Source organism: Oncorhynchus keta, chromosome 26 (assembly GCF_023373465.1).
Source record: "Oncorhynchus keta strain PuntledgeMale-10-30-2019 chromosome 26, Oket_V2, whole genome shotgun sequence".
NCBI classification, from domain to species: domain Eukaryota; kingdom Metazoa; phylum Chordata; class Actinopteri; order Salmoniformes; family Salmonidae; genus Oncorhynchus; species Oncorhynchus keta.
The window spans coordinates 12,981,187-13,005,182 of NC_068446.1; the positions used below are offsets into that span (position 1 = coordinate 12,981,187).

General features: G+C 42.2%; 1 protein-coding gene across 3 annotated transcripts in view; it reads left to right on the forward strand.

Annotated features, from left to right (window-relative positions):
- LOC118358974 (thyroid hormone receptor alpha-like) overlaps positions 1 to 23,996 on the forward strand; it is a 96,533-nt gene that overhangs the window by 34,200 nt on the left and 38,337 nt on the right. For all 3 annotated transcript variants that reach the window (XM_052480279.1, XM_035737050.2, XM_035737051.2), the window contains exon 2: positions 17,276 to 17,712. The gene's annotated coding sequence lies outside the window, so the exon portion shown is untranslated. The remainder of the gene's footprint in view (positions 1 to 17,275; positions 17,713 to 23,996) is intronic.

Consider the following 23,996-nt stretch of genomic DNA (forward strand, 5'->3'; position numbering starts at 1 on the left):
TGTGATGTGAGATTCTAATGGCTGTAGTTATCATACTTTCTGCATGGCGCCACTGGTAATGTCTCAGTCTGGTTTAAAGAACAGTCAGTTGACGAATCTACAGCATGAGCCGCTTTTGTACATTTTGTTCGGAATAAGATGTTCCATAGTATTTTCTGGAAAGTTGAGCAAATTACCAGAAATGAAATGATAGTTGACATGTGACATGATTCTAGAAAACTATGCATCTCTCCATTGAAAATGCTTCCTCTCTCTCTTCCCTTCCCTCCCGGCAATGGCAGTCAAAATTGGATCCGCATGTCCCCCTGCCTACACACAAAGAAGGGACAAATACGATAATATCCTGGTGAACTGACTCCCCCTCGTTCTTCCCTCGGGCTAGAGGAGATGAGACATTACTCTTTGTGAAGCGAAAACATAACTGTTTTTATTATTTTGTGGAAGCTAATCAGAAATAAATCGTGGTCGGGCCATCTGGAGAGCGAGGGGCTATTTTGATCTATGCTTTCAGGCACACTTTATTACTTGACATAATCAAGTCATATGCACTTCATTTAACTGTTTTCTTATTCTGGAATGAAGCAATTTGTCATTATGGAGGCATGTGGTGTTTATCATATACATTTATTTGGTCAGTGTGATGGGGTCAGTAAAATGATAATCCATGTAGTTGGGTGACATAAAGTGGGTAGGTTAGTCTATTTGTCGTTGCAAGCTGTAGCTACGTTGTTTGACTTTGTGCTTTTTTTCCCAGTTCAGACTGGACAACAAAAAAAAGACTCAAATGTACAGCCCAGGTTTGGGTTGTGGCACTGTCTTTTGAAACGACTACTAATGTTTTGCGCTGTTCAGTTACAAATGGATAGGATTTAAATCTAACCTGAAACACATTCGTACCTTGAGCATTCACAAACATGTCTTTAGACTCCAATTCCAGGTAGTGTCATGCAGTATCCATATGAATTTGACATGGGTTTTAATGCATCTTAGTAATCTGGTTGAAGACTGATTTGTTTTGGTCCCGCTCCCGCCCACACCCTCAGCTTTTCATGCCACACCTGCCCGCTCCTACTGGCTTTATGACTCCCACCTGCTGCTGCAAGAACTGGTCCCGAAACCAGCCGCAGTCCCGCAATGTTATTTTAGTGACACAGCTCACTTGCCAGCCATGGTCCCAGAAATGTTGCACCCTAAAAATTGAAATGTGTAGAAATAACCTAAAAAATAGGTTTCATTACCAGAGATTCTCAAGTGGCCAATTATATTAGGCTTGGCTATATCAGTATTAAAGGTGTCTGGTTAGACTGTAAACTCTCCTTCCAGACTAATATAATAATAATATAATAATATATGCCATTTAGCAGACGCTTTTATCCAAAGCGACTTAGTCATGTGTGCATACATTCTACGTATGGGTGGTCCCGGGAATCGAACCCACTACCCTGGCGTTACAAGCGCCATGCTCTACCAACTGAGCTACAGAAAGACTCACATTAAGCATCTCCATTAAATCTAGAATTGGCTTCCTATATCGCAACAAAGCATCCTTCACTCATGCTGCCAAACATACTCTCATAAAACTGACCATCCATAGACCATCCATAGACGTAATCTATAAAATAGCCTTCAACACTCTACTCAACAAACTGGATGCAGTCTATCACAGTGCAATCCGCTTTGTCATCAAAGCCCCATATACTACCCACCATTGTGACCTATACGCTCTCGTTGGTTGGTCCTCGCTTCATACTCATCGCCAAACCCACTGGCTACAGGTTATCTTCAAGTCTCTGCTAGGTAAAGCCCCGCCTTATCTCAGCCCTCTAGTCATCATAGCAGCACGCTCTCCAGCAGGTATATCTCACTGGTCACCCACAAAGCCAATTCCTCCTTTGGTCATCTCTCCTTCCAGTTCTCTTCTGCCAATGACTGGAACGAACTGCAAAAATCTCTGAAGCTGGAGACTCATATCTCCCTCACTAGCTTTAAGCACCAGCTGTCAGAGCAGCTCAAAGATCACTGCACCTGTACATAGCCCATCTGTAAACAGCCCATCTATCTACCTACCTCATCACCATAGTATTTTTTTTTTATCTTGCTCCTTTGCACCCCAGTATCTCTACTTGCATATTCATCTTCTGCACATCTACCATTCCAGTGTTTAATTGCTACATTGTAATTACTTCGTCACCATTGCCTTACCTCCCTTATCTTACCTCATTTGTACTCACTATAGACTTTTTGTTTTCTTTTTGTTCTACTGTATTATTGACTATGTTTTGTTTATTCCATGTGTAACTCTGTGTTGTATGTGTCGAATTGCTATGCTTTATCTTGGCCAGGTCGCAGTTGTAAATGAGAACTTGTTCTCAACTAGCCTACCTGGTAAAATAAAGGTTAAATAAATAAAAATAAAATTACTAGACTATATCAGCCAATAGGCTAGACATACAGTAGTTTGAAGAGAGCACAGTTGGAGAGAGCGTGCACTGACACTTCTCTTGAGCTACCTTTTGCTTTAGCCTACCTTTTTTAAGGAGCTTGACGATCTTCAAAAGGAGACAAATATGGGTGATCAACATTTATTTCTATGCAATATAGCCTAATCATATTTTAGGAAGTTAATTTAATTGAAAGATAACTGCCCTGTGCATAGCTATAGCCTACTCTATTTAACTGTGATCGCATGTGCACCTGATCTTGCATGCCCAACTAGGAGAAGAGAGGTATGGCTACTGAACTTAAAGCAGCATGAATTATGAGAGAGGACACTTGCACTTTCTCTTTAGCTACGCTTTGCATATAGGATATAGACACATTTTTTAGAAGCAGGATGATTTGCAGGCAGTGACAAATAAATGGGTTCATTGAAAAAGGAAAATGCTCAACACTCGCTCACCATGGTATGTGTGTTGCACATTTTTATTTTTCAATCATGATCACATTTTTGGATTGCACCTCGATCATGATCACATTTTTGGATTGCATCTCGACTCACGTTGAGCGCGCTCCACTTCTTTCCATTATCAATATTTATTTACAGACACTCTAGTAAAACCTTAGCCTAATCATATTGAAGTTAATTTCCTTGGAAAGATATCTGCCACCTGATTCTCTGCCAATGCATAGGCAGCCTACTCTATTTCATTGAGACCACACATTTATCTCACACTTTCAGCTAGGAAAGGAGAGGTAGGCTACTAAAATTGAAGCAGTGAATTCCACAGTGTGTGAATAATGCGACAAAGATGTGCTTTTAATACAATTTATAGGAAAACACATACAAAGCAAGAGGGCCAATAGTTTCCCTTCCCCCAAAAATGAATCCCAAAGTTGTCTGTCTGACCACCCACTCGCTGAGCATGAAAAATGATGACCATGCCGGAATCTCTGTTTGCGTGATGCCCTCTAGTGTGAACCCCATGGAGGTTCGAGGTCAGGTTCCACTACTGTTGCCATCCAGACCAAGACTGTGGTGAGGAGCAGGGCAGGTGCACAGACGCAGGGATGCACACACACTCGAACCCATCTGCTTCTGTCTGGAGCAGGATTCTGTAAGCAGTATTCTGTCTCACCCCTCGTTCAGGAACGGGAACACGGCATGGTATCACCTTTCATTAACACCCCCGCACACTACACACACACACATTCCACCACTACCAAATGGTAACAAAATAGCAGATGACTCCTCCCATGTGCTCAACTCAGAGTTTGTTCTCATTCAGGAATGTGCAATGTATGTGTGTGGCCTACATGTGTGTTGGTAGCATCGGTCATCAAAATGTTATAACAATTATAATAAATGCAAACTTTGGACAATGGATGAATACACTCCAAAGCTTTTTAGAAATGTTTTTATCCATCAGATATTGACTGAATTATAGCACATAAAACATTTTACTGGCACGGACAAATAATGAATGGAGTTCAGGGATTTTGGTGGGAATTCAGGTATTACACTTTTTTATGCAATTATATATACTTGTTCTAATGGTATCTAAAAAAAAATGTGTTCAAATAAAGAAAAGTATGTGTGCCTCGTTAAGTACACTGGGTGTATTTTCATATATGAAAAGATTAACATAAAGGGGTGGACCAGGGCTGCAACCAAAAAAAACATGCTATGTCTAGGCCTATCTGTACTGTCTATACTGCTTCATTAATTAATTACTTGTTCCATGATTCAATTGTGTAAATAGCAGGATGCCCTTGGATTAAAAATCAACATGCTTGGCTCTAGATTCCACCTATCTATACATACTTTACATACGTTTGCGAGTCAGATATATCACTATAATCCGAGTGTTCATTTTCGGAAGTTGCTTTCATTTCAGCATATATAATTTGTGAACATTTACATTGTGTTAATCTCTACGGGATTGGTGTCTCTCCACCGGGACGGTTGAGCTAATGTGCGCTAATGTGATTAGCATGACGTTGTAAGTAACAAAATCATTTCCCAGGACATTGACATGTCTTATATGGGCAGAAAGCGTTACATTCTTGTTAATCTAACTGCACTGCTCTGCACTGCATTTACAGTTGCTTTTACTGTGAAAAAAAGACCATGCTATTGTTTGAGGTGAGTGCACAACAACAAACATTTAACATTTTTGATACGTTCACCTCTGAAGGTATATAATGTACTTACATTCAGTCATCTTGCTCTGATTTGTCATCCTGAAGGTCCCAGGCATAAAATGTATCATAGTTTTGCTTGATAAAATAAATGTTTATATTCAAATGTAGGAACTGGGTTCTAAAGTTTGAACCCCTGCTGTTTCCACAAACTTCAAAGTGTTACCTTTCAAATGGCTTACTTTTTAAAAATTCCACAGAAAATGAACACCCATCAAAATCTGTTTTCTTGTGATGTAATTGTCGAAATGAGGCATTAAATACCAGACGAAGCGTTCTTCTCGATTGAACGGAAAGATGCCGTATTCCATTGAGCACATTTCAGCCATTACCTGGGTGTGTTTGATAGGTCATTAAAAACATTTCTGCAGTCTGTGTATTAACGTTACGTTAATGAAAAAGGACAGGTACAAACAAGAGTATGAAAGAGTCGCAGACGTAAAATGAAAGCAGTCAATCAAGTAAGATTTAATAAGTGACAAGGTTCTGCGCCCCTCAAACAAAAATATGGCTGAAAAAGACAAATTCTCAGTTGGGCGGGGGCATGCGCATTACTAGTGTTGGTGGATATGTCCTAATGTGTGTTAAGCTGTTACTGTTACACCCTGATCTGTTTCACCTGTCTGTGTGATTCTCTCCATCCCCCCTCTGGCACCCATTTTCCCCATTAGCCCCTGTGTATTTATACCTGTGTTCTCTGTTTGATGCCAGTTCGTCTTGTTTGTTCATGTCAACCAGCATTTCGTGTCTTAGCTCCTTCTTTTTCCAGTCTCTTTTCTCGCCCTCCTGGTTTTGACCCTTGCCTGTCCTAACTCCAAGCCCGCCTGCCTGCCCCTGACCCTGAGCCTGCCTACTGACCTGTACCTTTGGATTATACCGACCTCTGCCTTACCCTTACCCTGACCCCGAGCCTGCCTGCCTCCCGGTTTCGTTGCCTCACCCCTTGTTTACTGACCCCTGCCTGCCTTGACCTTTCTATTGCCTGCCCCTGTTGAAATCTTAAACTATTGTTTATTCGAAGTGGTCTGCAGCTGGGTCTTACCTTCATACCTGATAGTACGAACTAGCCATGACTGACCCAGAACACCCGGACCAGCTGCACAATGCCATCTCCTCACAAGAAATTGCTTAGTGGGCTGATGGAGGGGGTCCAAACGTTGGCTGAGCGCCATGACCGGGTGTTGAACATACTGCTGGAACAATTCTGCATGTCGTCTGGGGGGGCAGCCTTCCACGGTGGTAACCCCACCGCAACTCGGCAGTTAGTAGCGCCGCCCACCGGCTACTCCACCTTCCCAGAAGCCCCGGTTACCTCCTCCCGGAACGCTTTAATGGAGAGCCGAGCACCTGTCGGGCGTTTCTAGCTCAGTTTGCTCTCATTTTCGAGCTTCAGCCCCCCTCCTCCCCCTCAGATCGCTTACAAATAGCCTACCTCATCATGCTGATGTCTGGAAGGGTTCTCACCTGGGCTACCGTCGTATGGGAACAGCAGCCGTATTTGCTGGCCTGGAGGGGTTCGTGGGAGAGGTGAGGAAGGTGATGCCCCGTTCTCCGGGAGAGTAGCTGCCCGGAAGCTAATCCAGCTCCAACAAGATTGGCCATTGTGGCCGACTATGCGGTGGGATTCCTGTAAGTTGGCAGCGAAGAGTGCGTGGAACCCGGAAGCACTGTTCGAGACGCCGTGCAGGAACATGTCGGAGGAGGTTATGGACGAGCTTGCGGCTCGGGAGTTACCCACACATTTAGACTCCCTCATCGCTTTAGCCATCCACATCGATGGGCAATTGTGGGAACAACAGATGGAGAGGAAATTCGATTTCACTCGCATGTCCAGGGATTCCACTTTGCCTCCAAGTCATCCCGGAAGTCCCTGACGGTCCTGTGGCCGAGAGCCCCCAAGATTTCCCAACCTCCCTCGAGAGACACCAAGGAGGGCCGAGGCACTGTTTCCCGAGCCAATGCAATTATGCAGGGCTGGGCTGTCGCCAGCGGAACGGCAAGACCGGATCAGCACAAGGAGCTGTCTGTATTGCGGGACTTTTGTCATTTTGTGTCCTCGTGCCCGGTAAAAGACCAGGCTCACCGGTAGGAGCGAGTACTCTGGTGGGCCATATGAGGAACTTCTCTGCTTCCCTTACTCGTATCCCTTTTCATGTCATGCTGCTGTGGGGAAACCAGTCCAAATCTCTCCGGGTACTCATCGGCCCCAGAGTCAATGAGAGCTTTTTGGATGCCACACTGGCTTCTGAGCTGAACATCCCCACATTACCCGTGGATGTTAACGCGTTGGACGGGCGCTTTATAGGCTGGGTCAACATAACACCACTCCCATCAACCTACGTGTGTCAGGGAATCACAGCGAGACCATTTAGTTCCTGCTCATCAAGTCTCCCCAGATCCCTGTGGTTTTGGGATTCTCCTTGCTCCAGCGTCACAACTAGAGGTCGACCGATTATGATGTTTCAACGGCGATACCGATTAATCGGACAATTAAAAAATAACTAAAAATGTATTTTTAATAATGACAACTATAACAATACTGAATGAACACTTATTTTAATTTACATTTACATTTACATTTAAGTCATTTAGCAGACGCTCTTATCCAGAGCGACTTACAAATTGGATATAATACATCAATAAAATCAATTTAGCCTCAAGTAAATAATGAAACATGTTCAATTTGGTTTAAATAATGCAAAAAAGTGTTGGAGAAGAACGTAAAAGTGCAATATGTGCCATGTAAAAAAGCTAACGTTTAAGTTCCTTCGTCAGAACATGAGAACATATGAAAGCTGGTGGTTCCTTTTAACATGAGTCTTCAATATTTTCAGGTAAGAAGTTTTAGGTTGTAGTTGTTATAGGAATTATAGGACTATTTCTCTCTATGCGATTTGTATTTCATATACCTTTGACTATTGGATGTTCTTAGCTTCTTGGCTTCCGTCCCTCTCCTCGCCCCTAACTGTACTCGAACCAGGAACACATCGACAACAGCCACCCTCGAAGCAGCGTTACCCATGCAGAGCAAGGGGAACAACCACTCCAAGTCTCAGAGCGAGTGACATTTGAAACGCTATTAGCGCGCACCCCTAACTAGCTAGCCATTTCACATCGGTTACACCTGCCTAATCTCCGGAGTTGATAGGTTTGAAGTCATAAACAGGTCCATGCTTGAAGCATTGCAAAGAGCTGCTGGCAAACGCACAAAAGTGCTGTTAGAATGAATGCTTACGAGCCTGCTGGTGACTACCACAGCTCAGTCAGACCACTCTATAAAATCATAGACTTCATTTTAACATAACACACAGAAATAGGAGCCGTAGGTCATTAATATGGTCAAATCTGGAAACGATCATTTCGAAAACAAAATATTTATTATTTCAGTGAAATACGGAACTGTTCCATATTTTATCTAATGGGTCCATAAGTCTAAATATTCCTGTTACATTGCACAATGTTATGTCATAACTACGTAAAATTCTGCCAAATTAGGCGGCCCAAACTGTTGCAAAAAAGTATTTAGTCAGCCACCAATTGTGCAAGTTCTCCCACTTAAAAAGATGAGAAAGGCCTGTAATTTTCATCATAGGTACACTTCAACTATGACAGACAAAATGAGAAAAAAAAAATAGAAAATCACATTGTAGGATTTTTAATGACTTTATTTGCAAATTTTGGAGGGCAGAGTTGAGAACAAGTTCTCATTTACAGTTGCAAACTGGCCAAGATAAAGCAAAGCAGTTCGACACATACAACGACACAGAGTTACACATGGAGTAAAACAAACACAGTCAATAATACAGTATAAACAAGTCTATATATCTTAAACCCACATGGTAGCAAAAACTAACTAGCAGAAGTTGTTAACAAGTTAGAAATGATTTAAACACACTTTGTTGTAGGCTACCATTTACTAGTTAACAAAAAATCATGTCATATAAAATATATTCACTCCACCCGGTATTGTAATCAAAACTTACCAGAAAGCATGTAGTCCTTGGCTCAGACAGTTTAGTAGTGTGGGCTCAATAGGATCTCATTAGTATGCAAGATCTTGAGAATCAGCTATACATGTGATGGAAGAATGCACTATGCATGCAGAGGTTTGCCACAAGACCTAGAATTGCCTTATGTGTATCCCACAAAAAAGGTTATAAGCTAACTTTTTTGAGCAAAATTCCCCAAATTCCAGGGCTTAACTTCCCATGGAAAATTTCCGGATATTTACCAGAAAGTTTCTGACCTTTTGCAACCCTAGCTGCCCTAGCTACTACTACCAGGTGCTTCTGCTGCCTCTACTCTGGAACAGGAGCAATGACTCTCATGCAGCTGCCCTGGCCAATGGGTTGGTTTGGTGGCTAGTCAGTCCACTCAGCCTGCATGCCTGGCAGCTTTTATAAATGGGGCATGCCCAAAACCTATATATATAAAATTACATTAATCGTCGTCAATCACTGTCATAAAAAAATTGACGTCTGTGTCGTCAATCATCCCATTCTTATCGGCAGAGGCAACAGCCTTGATTTCTCAAATGACTGCCTCGCAGTCCAGTGTGTCAAATCGGAGGGCCTGTTGTCCGGACCTCTGGCAGTGTCTATGGGGGTGCCACAGGGTTCAATTCTCAGGCCGACTCTTTTCTCTATATAAATCAATGATGTCGCTCTTGCTGCTGGTGATTCTCTGATCCATCTCTACGCAGACGACACCATTCTGTATACTTCTGGCCCTTCTTTCGACACTGTTAACTAACCCCCAGACGAGCTTCAATGCCATGCAATTCCCATTCCGTGGCCTCCAACTGCTCTTAAATGCAAGTAAAACTAAGTGCATGCTCTTCAACCGATCGCTGCCCGCACCTGCCATCCCATCCAGCATAACTACTCTGGACGGTTCTGACTTAGGTATTTGTAGTTGTCCACATATTCTAAGTGTCTGGTTAGACTGTAATCTCCCCTTCCAGACTCACATTAAGCATCCCCAATCCAAAATTAAATCTAGAATCTGCTTTCTATTTCGCATCAAAGCATCCTTCACTCATGCTGCCGAACATACCGTCGTAAAACAGACTATCCTGCCGATCCTTGACTTCGGTGATGTCTTTTACAAAATAGCCTCCAACACTCTACTCAGCAAATTGGATGCAGTCTATCACAGTGCCATCCGTTTTGTCACCAAAGCCCCATATACTACCCACCACTGCGACCTATATGCTCTCGTTGGCTGGCCCTTGCTTCATATTCGTCGCCAGACCCACTGGCTCCAGGTAATCTATAAGTCTTTGCTAGGTAAAATCCCCGCCTTATCTCAGCTCACTGATCACCATAGCAGCACCCACCCGTAGCACACGCTCCAGCAGGAATATTTCACTGGTTACCCCAAAGCCAATTCCTCCTCTTACTTTCCTTTCAGTTCCCTGCTGCCAATGACTAGAACGAATTGCAAAAATCACTGATGCTTGAGACTTATATCTCCCTCACGAAATTTAAGCACCAGCTGTCAGAGCAGCTCCCAGATCACTGCACCTCTACATAGCCCATCTGTAAACAGCCCATCCAACTTCATCATCCCCATACTGTTATTTATTTATTTTTTGCTCATTAGCACCCCAGTATCTCTACTTGCACATCTATCACTCCAGTGTTTAATTGCTAAATTGTAATTAATAGGCCACTATTGTATATTCAATGTCCAATTTGTTATTGTTACCCATCTACCAATCACTGCCTTTCTTTATGAGGCTTTTGAACATCTCCCTGGTCTTTGTAGTTGAATCTGTACTTAAAATGTAATACTTGAAAAAAAAAATGTCAACCCCTATTATTTCAATTATTTAGACAAATTTGACTTCTGAACTGATTTAGGCTTGCCTAAACAAAGGGGGTGAATACCTATGTTATGACTTTATTTTAGTTATTAATTTGTAAACATTTGTAGAATTTTCTTTTCTCTATGACATTATCAAATATTTTGTGTAGATTAATGACAAAAAAATATAATTACATCTATTTAAATCCCACTTTGTAACACAACAAAATGTGAAAAAAGTTCCAAGTGGTGTAGACTTTTTGTAGGCGCTATGTGTCAGAAGGGCTGCTGTATGCATCACACACACACACACACACACACACACACACACACACACACACACACACACACACACACACACACACACACACACACACACACACACACACACACACACACACACACACACACACACACACACACACACACACACACACACAGGTCCATAATGTCTGGCTTTTTCAGTTCTGCCCACAAATCTTCTATGGGATTGAGGTCAGGACGTTGATGGCTACTCCAATACCTTGACTTTGTTGTCCTTAAGCCATTTTGCCACAGCTTTGGATGTATGCTTGGGGTCATTGTCCATTTGGAAGACCCATTTGCGACCAAGCTTTTACTTCCTGACTGATGTCTTGAGATGTTGCTTCAATATATCCACATAATTTTCCTCCTCATGATGCCATCTTTTATGAAATGCACCAGTCTTTGGCAAGGCTTGCAAGCGTCCCCCTTTTTCCTCCAAGCATAACGATGGTCATTATGGCCAAACAGTTCTATTATTCCTTCATCAGACCAGAGGCCATTTCTCCAAAACGTACGATCTTTGTCCCCATGTGCAGTTGCAAATCGTATTTTGGCTTTTTTTATGGTGGTTTTGGAGCAGTGGCTTCTTCCTTGTTGAGCGGCCTTTCAGGTTATGTCAATATAGGACTCCTTTTACTGTGGATATAGATACTTTTGTACTTTGGTTTCCTCCAGCATCGTCACATGGTTCTTTGCTGTTGTTCTGGGAATGATTTGCACTTTTTGCACCAAAGTACGTTTATCTCTAGGAGACCAAACGCATCTCCTTCCTGAGCGGTATGATGGCTGCGTGGTCCCATGGTGTTTATACTTGCGTACTGTTTGTACAGGTGAACGTGGTACCGTCAGGCGTTTGGAAATTGCTCCCAAGGATGAACCAGACTTGTGGAGGTCCACAATTGTCTTCTGAGGTCTTGGCTGATTACTTTTGATTTTTCCATGATGTCAAGCAAAGAGGTACTGAGTTTGAAGGTATGCCTTGAAATACATCCACAGGTACGTTACACCTCCAACTGACTCAAATTATGTCAATTAGCCTATCAGAAGCTTTTAAAGCCATTGCATAGTTTTCTGGAATTTTCCAATCGGTTTAAAGGCACTTGACTGTGTATGTAAACTTCTGACCCACTGGAATTGTGATACAGTAAATTATAAGTGAAATAATCGGCCCGTAAACAATTGTTGGTAAAATTGCTTGTGTCATGCACAAAGTAGATGTCCTACCCGACTTGCCAAAACTATAGTTTGTTAAGAAGAACAAGAAATTTGTGGAGTGGTTGGAAAAATGACTTTTAATGACTCCAACCTAAGTGTATGTAAGGGAATACCCCCCTGAAATTGACAAAAATGAATGGGAAAACATTGGCATTGGACAAACCATATGCACGGTGTCCAATACCACCCAATGTGGCGTTGAATCGTGCAAAGTTGATTACAAATGCCATATGGCAAATGCCAGGTGTAACACTTTGAAAATCCAACAGGTGGCGAACGCGCTCCACCGTGGTTTTTCATATTGCAAATGCAACCCATGTCAACAAGTCAAATGATTTTTTTGTCAAAAACTTATCACCCCTTAAAAAAAGTGCTTTCTGGACCGTTTTTTTGAAATTCTTTCGATTTTTTTGTTGTCAATTACACATGTGTAAGAACTGTATGAATATACTTTTGTCCAATTTTATTATCATAATTTTTTTCATTTTTTTAACTTGCGCATAAGGCATATGTTTTGTCCATTTGCAATATGATTTCATAGGAAATCAAAAGTCAAAGTCAAAAGTCACTCTTTTTTGAGGCCAAATGCCATAAGAAATTTGACATGCTCAAAAATACTGCAGAAATGCAAAATTGACTGGCCTGATGAACACAAGATGGCCATGCAGTGATAGTTGTTCCTTTCCATCACTCGTTGTGTTGATTTCATCGTGTCCATTTGGTGATGTTTTTTTCACTATAGAATCATATTGCAAATGCACGTGCATTTGCAATATGTTTCAATGGGCATTTACCATCACGAATTTGTCGTGCTCAAAAATCCTGCAGGAATGCAAAATTGACTGACCTGATGAACACAGGATGGCCGGGCATTGATAGTAGGTCTTCTCCATCGCTCGTTGTGTTGATTTCATTATGTCCATTTGTTTATGTTTTCTCACTTTTGCAAAGTCACTGTGCATTTGCAATATGGTTCAATGGGAATTTACCATCACGAATTTGTCATGCTCAAAAATCCTGCAGAAATGCTAAATTGACTGGCCTGATGAACTCGGGATGGCTGACCAGTGATTCTGGTTCCTCTCAATCGCTCGTTAGGGTTGATTTCAGAATGTCACTTTGGTGATGGTACCTCACTGTTTAAACACATTGCAAATGGACAAGAGTCACCAGCAAGTCACCGTCCATCAGTCAATTAGATATCATTCTGACACCAAACTGAAACAAACCAGCCAACTATCACATACTTCAGAGCTGGCCCAAAATTCACAAAGCCTTCGGGTTCAAACCATAAAAAAACATGAAACACGTAGTTACGTTCTAGCTGCGGGTCCAGTTCAGATGTCATGTGTAGGCCTAGCTGAGGCGACCCCGAATCCCAAGTTTCGGCTCGATAGGTCATTTGGTGTCCGAGCACAAAACCCTAATTGGTGCTGAAAATCCACTTTTTTTCCATGACTTGCTACGGGGTCCTTCAATGAGCTATCGGACAGAAACGTTGGGTTCCGTCTCTATTGGCCGAGACGGTCGCAATGCACCTAGTCTTGCGACTCTGGGACATTTCTAAATGTCATTTTCGTGATGCAAAAATGAATTGAAGTCATTGCAAATGTACGAGGCTGTTTCTCGGTCCGAGAACCTTCTAGAGCGACGTAACTCACCACGCACTCACCACGCACTATCGAGGTCTAGAACAGGATTCTAAAGTTTCGGAACTCTAGGTTTGACGGTTCTTTAGCCTGTTCAGGATACCACGGTTTACTGCCCCTTCTGGAGGATTTGGGTACCCATATAAAACATGATACATTTTTGTCAAAAGTTGCTAATATATGCAAATAAAAAAAATATTATCGAATAGAAAACACTCTAAAGCTTTTAAAACCGTTTAAATTATGTCTCTATGTATAGCAGAACTCTCAAAATCGGCATTTTCCCAAAGTATCTCTTCTCATCTGAAAAGTTGGGTCACCTTTGACCTCATCGCAAACACCCTTCACAAACAGTCACAGCACCCGGAACAGTCTCCACGTGTTCAGCGTGATCTCAGCTTTCAATGGGACTTCTCATTGTGAGAATCGCCCGCTCGCGAGAGTTTGAGCACGCGGTAAGCTCTCAGTCACTCAAAAAACCTGTGCGCAATGGTCAAGTCCTCTCTCTTTTCCAAGATCGATTGAACAGTGCTTGTGTTTCTGTTTGTTCTCAAAATTGCTGTACACCTTTATAACATGTTAAAGCTTGATTATGAAGTTAGTTTGACAAGTTTACTCGACATATTATATATACTTTCGAAGTTTTGGTGCGCAACCACTTCAATTTTGACTACATTTTTACCAAAATCAGGCTATTTTGAGAACCGAAAGACGCAGACTTGAAAACTGAACGCTAATTTGGTGAGTATAATCCCTTACAGGTTGTTTGATGGAAGAATAACAAAGGTAAGGGAATATTTAATGTATTAATTTTGGGTTTCTGTCGACTCCAAGATAGAGGAGTCATTATGCTACTGTGGGAGCGCCGACTCCATATTATAGTCTAGTGAACGCAAAATGTAACGTTAAAATTAAATGTAACAATGCAATTGCATTTAGAAGAAGTGTATCTTGCTATACATATGTAAAACATGCATATTTAGTCAAAGTTTATGATGTGTATTCCTTGTTAGCTGACGTTATCTGCCGGGACTATCGTCATTTCTCAGGACATTTGGGTAGCATTTTTGAACGATGCATCATTGTAAACAGAGATTTATGGATATATATAGCATATTATGGAAAAAAATGAATGTACTGTGTAACATGTTATATTACTGTCATCTGATGAAGATTTCAAAAGGTTAGTGAAATGATTTTTCTTTTAATCCTGCGTTTGTTGATTGCATATTTTTTGCTCCTTGGCTATGCTAATGAGCTATGTCTGCGGTGGTGGTTTGACATAAATATGTGCTATGTTTTCGCCGTAAAACATTTTAGAAATCTGACTTGCTGGCTAGATAAACAACTTGTTTATCTTTCATTTGAGCTATTTTACTTGTTAATGTGTGGAGGTTAAATATTTTTAGGAATATTTTTGCGCATTGTGCGTTATGGTAATGAGCTTGAGCTGTAGTCACGCTACCAGCAGAGGAATAAAACTCCCGAGCTGGTTAAAAGTTTCAACAAGGTTAACTAATGCAGGCAGTGTATGTCTACGCACCCCAATACGTCCCTCCTTCCAAGCTCTGTGTGTGTGTGTGATTTCGTTTTCCTTTGAAATTTTAAGGGATAAATGACTGATTTACAGTTCATTGGGGGTTGCCTAATCACACATATGAAGTTTTGGGCAGATCTGACTTTTTTAACCCTTCGAAACAGCCCCTGAGACACCAATTATGGCACTTCCGGTTGGCACAGGAAGCTATAAGTCAACACATATCCTCACTGGGGTATGCTTTTACAGAATCCTGAGTTTTAAGTCTTTATGTTAAGAACTGACTGATTTACACAGGGTTGAATGCACTATCAAACTGCAGGCAGGGTATGGATATACACTTTTAGGGTGATTTTAACCACTTCCGGTTGGTCCAGGAAGCTTAGAATCGACACAGGTAGACCTCAGTGTCCTGATGGACTGTCATCGAAGACAGGTTCATAAGGCATTCATAACCCACATAGGCCTCAGGTTGAATTTAGAGGAGCAGGCAATGTATTCCTATGGGGAGAGGTGTCATAGTAATCTGTGAGATCAAAAAAACCCTGTTTTACTGTTAAGGGTTAATGCTACACGGTCAAGGTTAGGCTTGCACAGATCGGGAGGACCTGAGGAACGTACCTGAGGTCGAATTGTGCTTCTCACCCTAACCGTTCTCTCACTGTCACCCAAAAGCAAATGACGTTGTGGGGCAGGCTTCATTTTGGGCCTACTTTTCTAATGGTCGCTGCGCTTAGAACGAGCGAGCTACGGTCAAGCGGGGCATCTCATTGAACTCGGCACGGCCTAGAGAATATGGAAATGCCATTGCAGGCTCTGTGTGTCTTTAAGCACCGCACTTTGTCACTCCATCCTTGCTGTGTGTGTGTGTCTGTGTGTGTGTGTGTGAGAGAGAGCTTTTCTTTGACATCTGTTGGGAGAAATGACTGACTTACAGTTTATGGGGGTTGCCTAATCACACATATTAAGTTTTTAAAAGATCTGACCTTTTTAACCCTTGGAAACTGCCACTATGACACCATTTAAGGCACTTTCGGTTGTATCCTGATTGGGGTATGCCTTTACAGAATCCTGAGTTTTAAGTCTTTAGGTTAAGAACTGAGTTATTTACGGAGGGTTTAGTGAGTGTGTGTTATTTCAGAAAATCATCAGAAAATCATCGAAAATCACAGAAATCTCGCAGAGCTCCGCAGCACACCTCAAAAAGATTCGTATGAACACCCTGCAACTGGATCTGTAACTGTTGAAAAAAAACAACACCTATCTTTGAACATCACCAATTTGTCATTGTACGATTTCTCTTAAATGACGATAGATAAATGGCTGGTTCTTTTTTTATTGACACAGGAGGCTCCTTGACTTTGACATGAAGTGGAAAAATAATTTCTCTATTTTCATTTTGGACCTTTAATCCCAGAGAAATGGCCATAACTCAAAAACCGTTGAGGCCTAGACGCCATCTTGTTCGGGGCCAACTGCCCATTATGCCAAACCTACACTCACCAAGTTTCGGCTTCAAAATATTTTCCGTTTTGGAGATAAGGCCCCGTCGTGATTCGTGATGTTTTGTACAATTGCAATATGATTGCTTATGCCCTCTTGTGGGATTTTCCGGGACAGCGGAAAAATGACCAAAATGTGATTATTTTATAAAACGGAAACCGAATGTCCGAGAAAGTTCGTTTGATGACTTCCCGGTAGGTCCGGCCCTACTGCACGGCCCGACGCCGACCGCAAATTTTACAAACGTTTTCGGACGTCTAGTAAGGGACCGTACATTTGCAATATGGACTTTCTCACTAACCATACAGCAAATGTCAAAATGTTCCCTTAAGGTATGTAAACTTCCGACTTCAACTGTATGTGGCGTATAGGCCAGTGTGTGAGTGAATATGTGTGTGTTCTTTTGAGCAAGAACTATTCATTTATCAGATTTCAAACCAGTCATGCAGGTATTAGCGGCTGCTAGAGCAGATAGGGATTGGATGATAAATGCTAGGCTTAATCTGTGTTCCGGAAACAAGTCCGCTGATAGTCTGCCCTGTGAGTTTGAAGGTGTTTCGTACTCAATCGGCTTCTTTGTGTTTATGTCAAACCCTACTAATCTGTGTGTGTCTTACAGGTGCAGGCAGACTGATCCACTGGAAAGCACCTTTTCGGGAGGTAGACAAGGACAGAGCGGTGATGCACGTCTCAGAGGCTTTGAGACCCAGGGCTTGCCGATCTAGTGGGTTGCTGCCAAAAACCAACACGGAAAGAGCCTGAAACAGTTTGCCTGGGTGGCAGCATCACATCTTCAGACCCAGGAAAATGGCACGCCTGGGAGGCAGTCAAAACCAGAAAGCTGCATGCTTGGGGGACAGTCACTTACATTAAACAGCACAGCGGCAGGCCTGAATGGTTTGGGGAACTTAAGAGGAGCGCGCTGCATTAGGGGCTGAGATGGACTAATAAGGGAGCCTGGGTTGCATCATCGGCCAATAATAGCTCACCACGAGGAAAGGGCTGTAAGAAGAACAGTAATACCCAGCAGAGCGCGGTGATCAGAACAATCCACAGGTGAGTTCTCTGGTTCCTTCCCACTTGGCCCTTTCTCGCCGCCTTATGATGCAGTGGGTGAAACAACAGAAGTAGTAGGAATAGGGCCTGGTTGGATAGCTCAGAGCTTCAGCTCTTTTATATTCGTATCTGCACATGGAATTTGAGGAGTAGGGGCAAGGTTATCTCAAGGTTTATGGTATAGAGTTAGGGTGCTCTTAATAAGGTGCTCTTGAGTCAAGGAGTTTCTCAAAACGCGGTCGAATAATTTATTTCCCAACATGAGTAGCCTGAGTAAACCAGTCCATCCACTGCCTCTTGTGTGTTGTCTGGCTGTGGCGTTAATCCACTGGAAGCTCCCTGTACCTCTGACCCTTTGATTGGCTAATCCTCCTTGACCCGCCAGGTGGCGTGAGGGTTTCTGGGAGAGAGATTCAAAGTGGAGGAGGGAGCTAGACTGTCTGAGATCGAAGTGACTGGTCCAACTGAACAAAAATGGAAATGTTCAAAAGCATCTCTTAGTAGGAATGCTGATGGAGGATCAGGTCCTCCTTTTCCATATAATCCTATTCATTATGATCTCTTAAAGGTTAAACTGATCCAAGATCAGCACTCTTTATGAATACTCGACCTGGTCCTTTGTTCGAGCCCTTTTCTGTATGCCTTTTAACATGGCTGTGCTAGTGCACTCCGGATTGTTTGTTTGTTGGGCTATGGCTATATCCCACTGCTGACACATTGGCACATCTGGCACATTTGGTGTGGACACACCTCGGAGTTGATGTTTGACTGTTGTGCGTCATAGTCTAAGACAAGATCAGAAACCAGAACCCTAGGCCGACCAATCAGAGAGGCTCCTGCCATGGAGAGTTCACCTTACGGAACTATGTGTTTGTGTGTTTGTGAGCGTGCTAGCATGTGTGCTTCTGTGTGTGCTCGCATCTGTGTGTGCTCGCATCTGTGTGTGCGTTTGTGTCCGTCTGTCTGTCTGCATGTGTTAGGGCCGGGACTATACCAGTATTATGATACTTGTTAGTATCATGGCAAGGAAACAAAACACAAAGTGTATGTAACTTTTTTTGGGGAAAACATCCCTAATGTTGGAAACAAACATTATGTTGTCATCCATACTCACGTGTTTATTTTACAAGCAGCAGGTTTTTGAAGGACCAAAGAGTTTGGTATGCTTCGCGTTTACATTTTTTGGCATGGAAATAATATTGTGGTACTGGTATCGTCAGTGTCTGTCTCTGTGTGTGTGTGTCCGTGCCTGCTGAAGCTCAGCGTGTGTCCAGACTACAGAGTGCAAACCGGGTTAAAGGTAGATGCTTTCATCATACAGATCAATGTTACCAGTCAGAGACGACAAGCAGGTCGCCTGGAGAATCTATGACACTTGCCTATATCCCTACAACTAGTGTTGTCACGATACCAGAATTTTGACTTGGATACCTACACCAGGTTTAGTATTGCACTATTCAATACCAAAACAATACCACACAAAAAAGAAGGCGCATTAGCCAATGTCACAGAATGGCACTTGATCCAGACAAAAAAACTCAGCTACTGCTCTTTCATTCCAATTGAACATTTTTCTGTCAATTATTGAGGCAGCCATGTATGCATTAATTGAATCAATTATACAATAAATGTTACTTTTAGTTTTACCAATCTAATTGCAAAACAGCATAATGCTAATCATTTATTTGAATGGTAAGTCTCTAATGATAAACTGAGTAAATCAAAAGGTAGCCTAGGTCTGTCTATTCACAATACTTTACAATACAGGTCAGTGCATATTATTCAATAGCAGTATGTGCATGCATGGATTTTTATTGAGCTTGTTTTAGCTGATTTCAAGGGGCTACAGATGACAAATAATCACTTCCATTTAGGACTTATTTTATTGGAAACTTTAAAGAGAAGGAAAGTTGGCCTACAATTAACTACCGGGATCTTCTTGCATTGTAATGTGTTCTGGCCTGTAAGGACATTGTTTTGTGAAAACATTAATGAACAGCTTCTACATTTCTACATGCCGTGTTGCATTATTCAAGTGTGTCAATTCTGTGCAGCATGAATTGGGACTGGGGAGCAAATGCAGCCCAGACAGCTCTGGCAATGAATGAGTAAGTGGATCAGGCTTTGCTCTTCGCACTATAAATGGGCTGTGGACTTGATCCTCTCAATCTCTTTAGACATATTTGACAGAAGTACCGAATGTAACAGTCCAGTCTCTATTGGGTAGAGATGGGCTGGGTGTTTTGGGGAAGGAATGTGACAGCCTGCCTGGGCCAGATGGAGATTGTTATTGTGTTTGTGGGGGGCCTTGTGGCTCGTGAAAAGAGGGCATGGTCTTCAACTCATTAACATCCGGTCTCCTACCCTAAACCAGGCTCCCTCCCTGTACATTAGATACACTGAGTGTTCTTTGGGTGGATGGAGGGAGTGATGGAGGGCGAGGCACCATTGAGGCACCAGCGAGGTGTAGACTGCTCCCAGATGGCCTGGCCTGCATCGGGGTTTGAGAGCAAAACATTCTCAACACTTCATAAATCCCACCTGGGGCCTACTGCTCTACTGCTGCGGCTGCTGGGGAGTTTCAGGCCAAACACACTCCGGAACCCTGTGGAATATTCCGCCCACCACACCACTGCTCTGAAATAATACTGACTGGTCTAGCCCTGGTCGTGGCCGTGGTCATGAGCACTGGATTGTTCCACAGATAGACCTACAGTATAGTTAAAGTAAACCTTCATGCTCCATTATGACATTTGGCCTGTAGTCAGTCAGATTCCTGATTTAAAGGAACAGTTCATGCCAAAATGAATGTTTATTGAGGCCCTGAAAGGGGTGAAATGTTTGAGATGAGTTCATGGCATGACCCATGCCATCTGTTGTGTGGATGAGGCTGTATATCTTATGTCATAATTTCCCACCACTGCGACCTGTATGCTCTCGTTGGCTGGCCCTCGCTACGTATTCATCGCCAAACTCACTGGCTCCAGGACATCTGTAAGTCTTTGCATGGTAAAGCCCTGCCTTATCTCAGCTCACTGGTCACCATAGCAGCACCCACCCATAGCACACCCATAGCACACCCTCCACTGGTCATCCCCAAAGCCAACACCTCCTTTGGCCACCTTTACTTCCAGTTCTCTGCTGCCAATGACTGGAACAAATTGCAAAAATCACTGAAGCTGGAGACTTATCTCCCTCACTAACGTTAAAGCATCAGCTGTCAGAGCAGCTTATCTGTACACAGCCCATCTGTAAATAGCACACCCAACTACCTCATCCCCATATTGTTATTTTTTGTTGTTGCTCTTTTGCACCCCAGTATCTCTACTTGCACATCATCATCTGCACATCTATCACTCCAGTGTTGATACCAAATTGTAATTATTTCGCCACTATGGCCTATTTTTGCCTTGCCTCCCTAATCTTACTACATTTGCACACACTATACATAGATTTTTCTATTGTGTTATTGACTGTACATTTGCTTATCCCATGTGTAACTCTGTGTTGTTGTTGTTTTTGTCACACTGCTTTGCTTTATCTTGGCCAGGTCGCAGTTGTAAATGAGAACTTGTTCTCAACTGGCCTACCTGGTTAACCTTTCTGGTGCAGGCGTTCCGCTAGCAACCCACCTCTACAACATCCAGTGAAATTGCAGAGCGCCAAATTCAAAATACAGAAAGTCATAATAAACATTCATCAGAAATACAAGTGCTATACATCGGTTTAAAGATTAACTTCTTGTTAACCCAGCCGCTTTGTCAGATTTCAAAAAGGCTTTACGGCGGACAGTAAAGGAATTACAAAAGTCAGAAATAGCGATTAAAATTAATCACTTACCTTTGAAGATCTTCATATGGTTGCAGTCACAAGAGTCCCAGCTACACAATAAATGCTGGTTTTGTTCGATTAAAGTCCCTCCTTATATCCCAAAAGCTCCATTTTGTTGGCGCGTTTTGTTCAGTAATCCACTGGCTCAAAGGCAGTCAAAACATGCAGACGAATACATCCTAATAGTACCGGTAAAGTTTGTAGAAACATGTCAAACAATGTTTATAATTAATCCTCAGGTTGTCAATTGTTTAAATAATCGATAATATTTCAACCGGACAATAGCGTATTCAATAGAAAGGAAACAGAACGAAGGGCGCGCACTCGGTCATGCTCGCAAACCAGCACTGCATGATTCTACAGTCCACTAAGAGAAAGGTCTCATTCTTCTTCATTTTTCAGAAAACAAGCCTGAAACAATGTCTAAAGACTGTCGACATCTAGTGGAAGCCATAGGAACAGCAATCTGGGTCCAAACCCATTCGATACTCTATAGGCATTCAATTGAAAGTACCCACATCAAAAAAATCCCACATCCTGGATGAATTTACCTCAGGTTTTTGCCTGCCATATCAGTTCTGGTTTACTCACATACATTATTATAACAGTTTTTGGAAACTTTAGAGAGTTTTCTATCCAAATCTACCAATTATATGCATATGTATTACTTTGAGCACGCTTCTCATCCAGACGTCGAAATACTGCCCCCAAGCCATAAGAAGTGAAATAAAGGGGGGAAAAATCTAACATTTTAAATGGTGCCTATATTTCCCATTTATTTGGGATTGAGGATTATAGCTGGATATACACAACAGATGGTGTGGAACTCATCTCAACGTTTGAGATCCTAAAAAGTCTGAAAGAACTTTGATTCTGTAGTGAACTATCCCTTTACGGAGCCATAAAGTTCATCAAATGTTAGCCTCGCGGCTCTGTCGACTTGTCAGACAGACTGATGGATGCATGGCGAACAAGTGTTAGCTTCACGGCTCTGTCGACTTATCAGACAGACTGATGGATGCATGGCGAACAAGAATTCACACCCACGCACTATATCAAGTCAGAAACCAGCATGTACAGTATATCAAGTCTGAGAGCAGCCCATATTTTAATAGCAGGCCTGGTCTGCCTAGCACCAGCCAACAGGTCTGGCTTCTATTCCCTCCAAGCCTCAGTTTCATACCCATCACACATGATAAACTTCAGCTTCAAGTTTGGAAATCTGCCATTGATGTCCAGTTGTTGACGTGTCCACAGAACTAGAAGTATTTCACAATTTTAATGACATGCAGCATCCCCAACACATAAAAAAATTGGCAATGCCTTTCCTGAAGTTGGAATCCGTTGGGGTGAAACTGACACGTTGGTTTGCGACATTACAACAACAAAGACATTACTTTAAGCTAAACAACCAACACTGTTGTACATCATTGCACGCACAATAGAACAGCTCCCGAGTGGCACAGCGTTCTAAGGCACTCAGTGCTAGAAGCGTCACTGTTTCAATTCCAGGTTGTATCACAACCGGCCGTGATTGGGAGTCCCATAGGGCGGCTCACAATTGGCCCAGCGGATTTAGTCTCCTTTTCATAAAAATTACAGAAACAATAACCAATGCGACCAGTGACACTTTTTTACCTTTCGTAAATTCCCCTAGTAATGTCTCCGCTTTATAATAAAGTTGGATTGATTGATAAAGATCAGTGATGTAAACTACTCAAGTAAAAATACTTTAATGTACTACTTAAGTCGTTTTTGGGGGTATCTATACTATATTTCACAATTTATATTTTTGACTACTTTTACTTCATTCCATTCCGAAAGAAAATTATGTATTTTTTACTCCGTACATTTTCCCTGACACCCAAAAACTACTTGCTACATTTTGAATGCTTAGCAGGACAGGAATGGTCCAATTCACGCACTTATCAGGAGAACATGCTTGGTCATCCTACTGCTTCTGATCTGGTGGTCTCACTAAACACACATGCTTGGTTAGTACATTATGTCTGAGTGTTGGAGTGTCCCCCTGGCTATCAGTAAATGAAGAAAATCGGCAATATGGTTTGCTTAATATAAGGAATTTGAAATTATGTATGCTTTTACTTTTGATACTTAAGTATGATAAGTAAATGTAATTGCTAAAAGAGTCCTGTCTACTAACCTGTCCTTAATTTCTACCAGTATTTACTACTGAGAATTAATATATTGTCTGTTCTCTGTAAGGATGACCCACTGATTGCAGCTTGTTACCGTGCTGACACACTGACAGCGGGAGGCGTGATGTCTGCCTGTAGTCTGGGGATTCAACTTTAACCCATTTGGAATGCCTCAACCTTAATTAACAAACACAACAAGTTGTTGATTACTCCCCTACAAACACACACACACACGCATTACACCTCTGCCTATCTGTGCGGATGAGATGTGGAAGACAGACAAAGTGAAGTAGA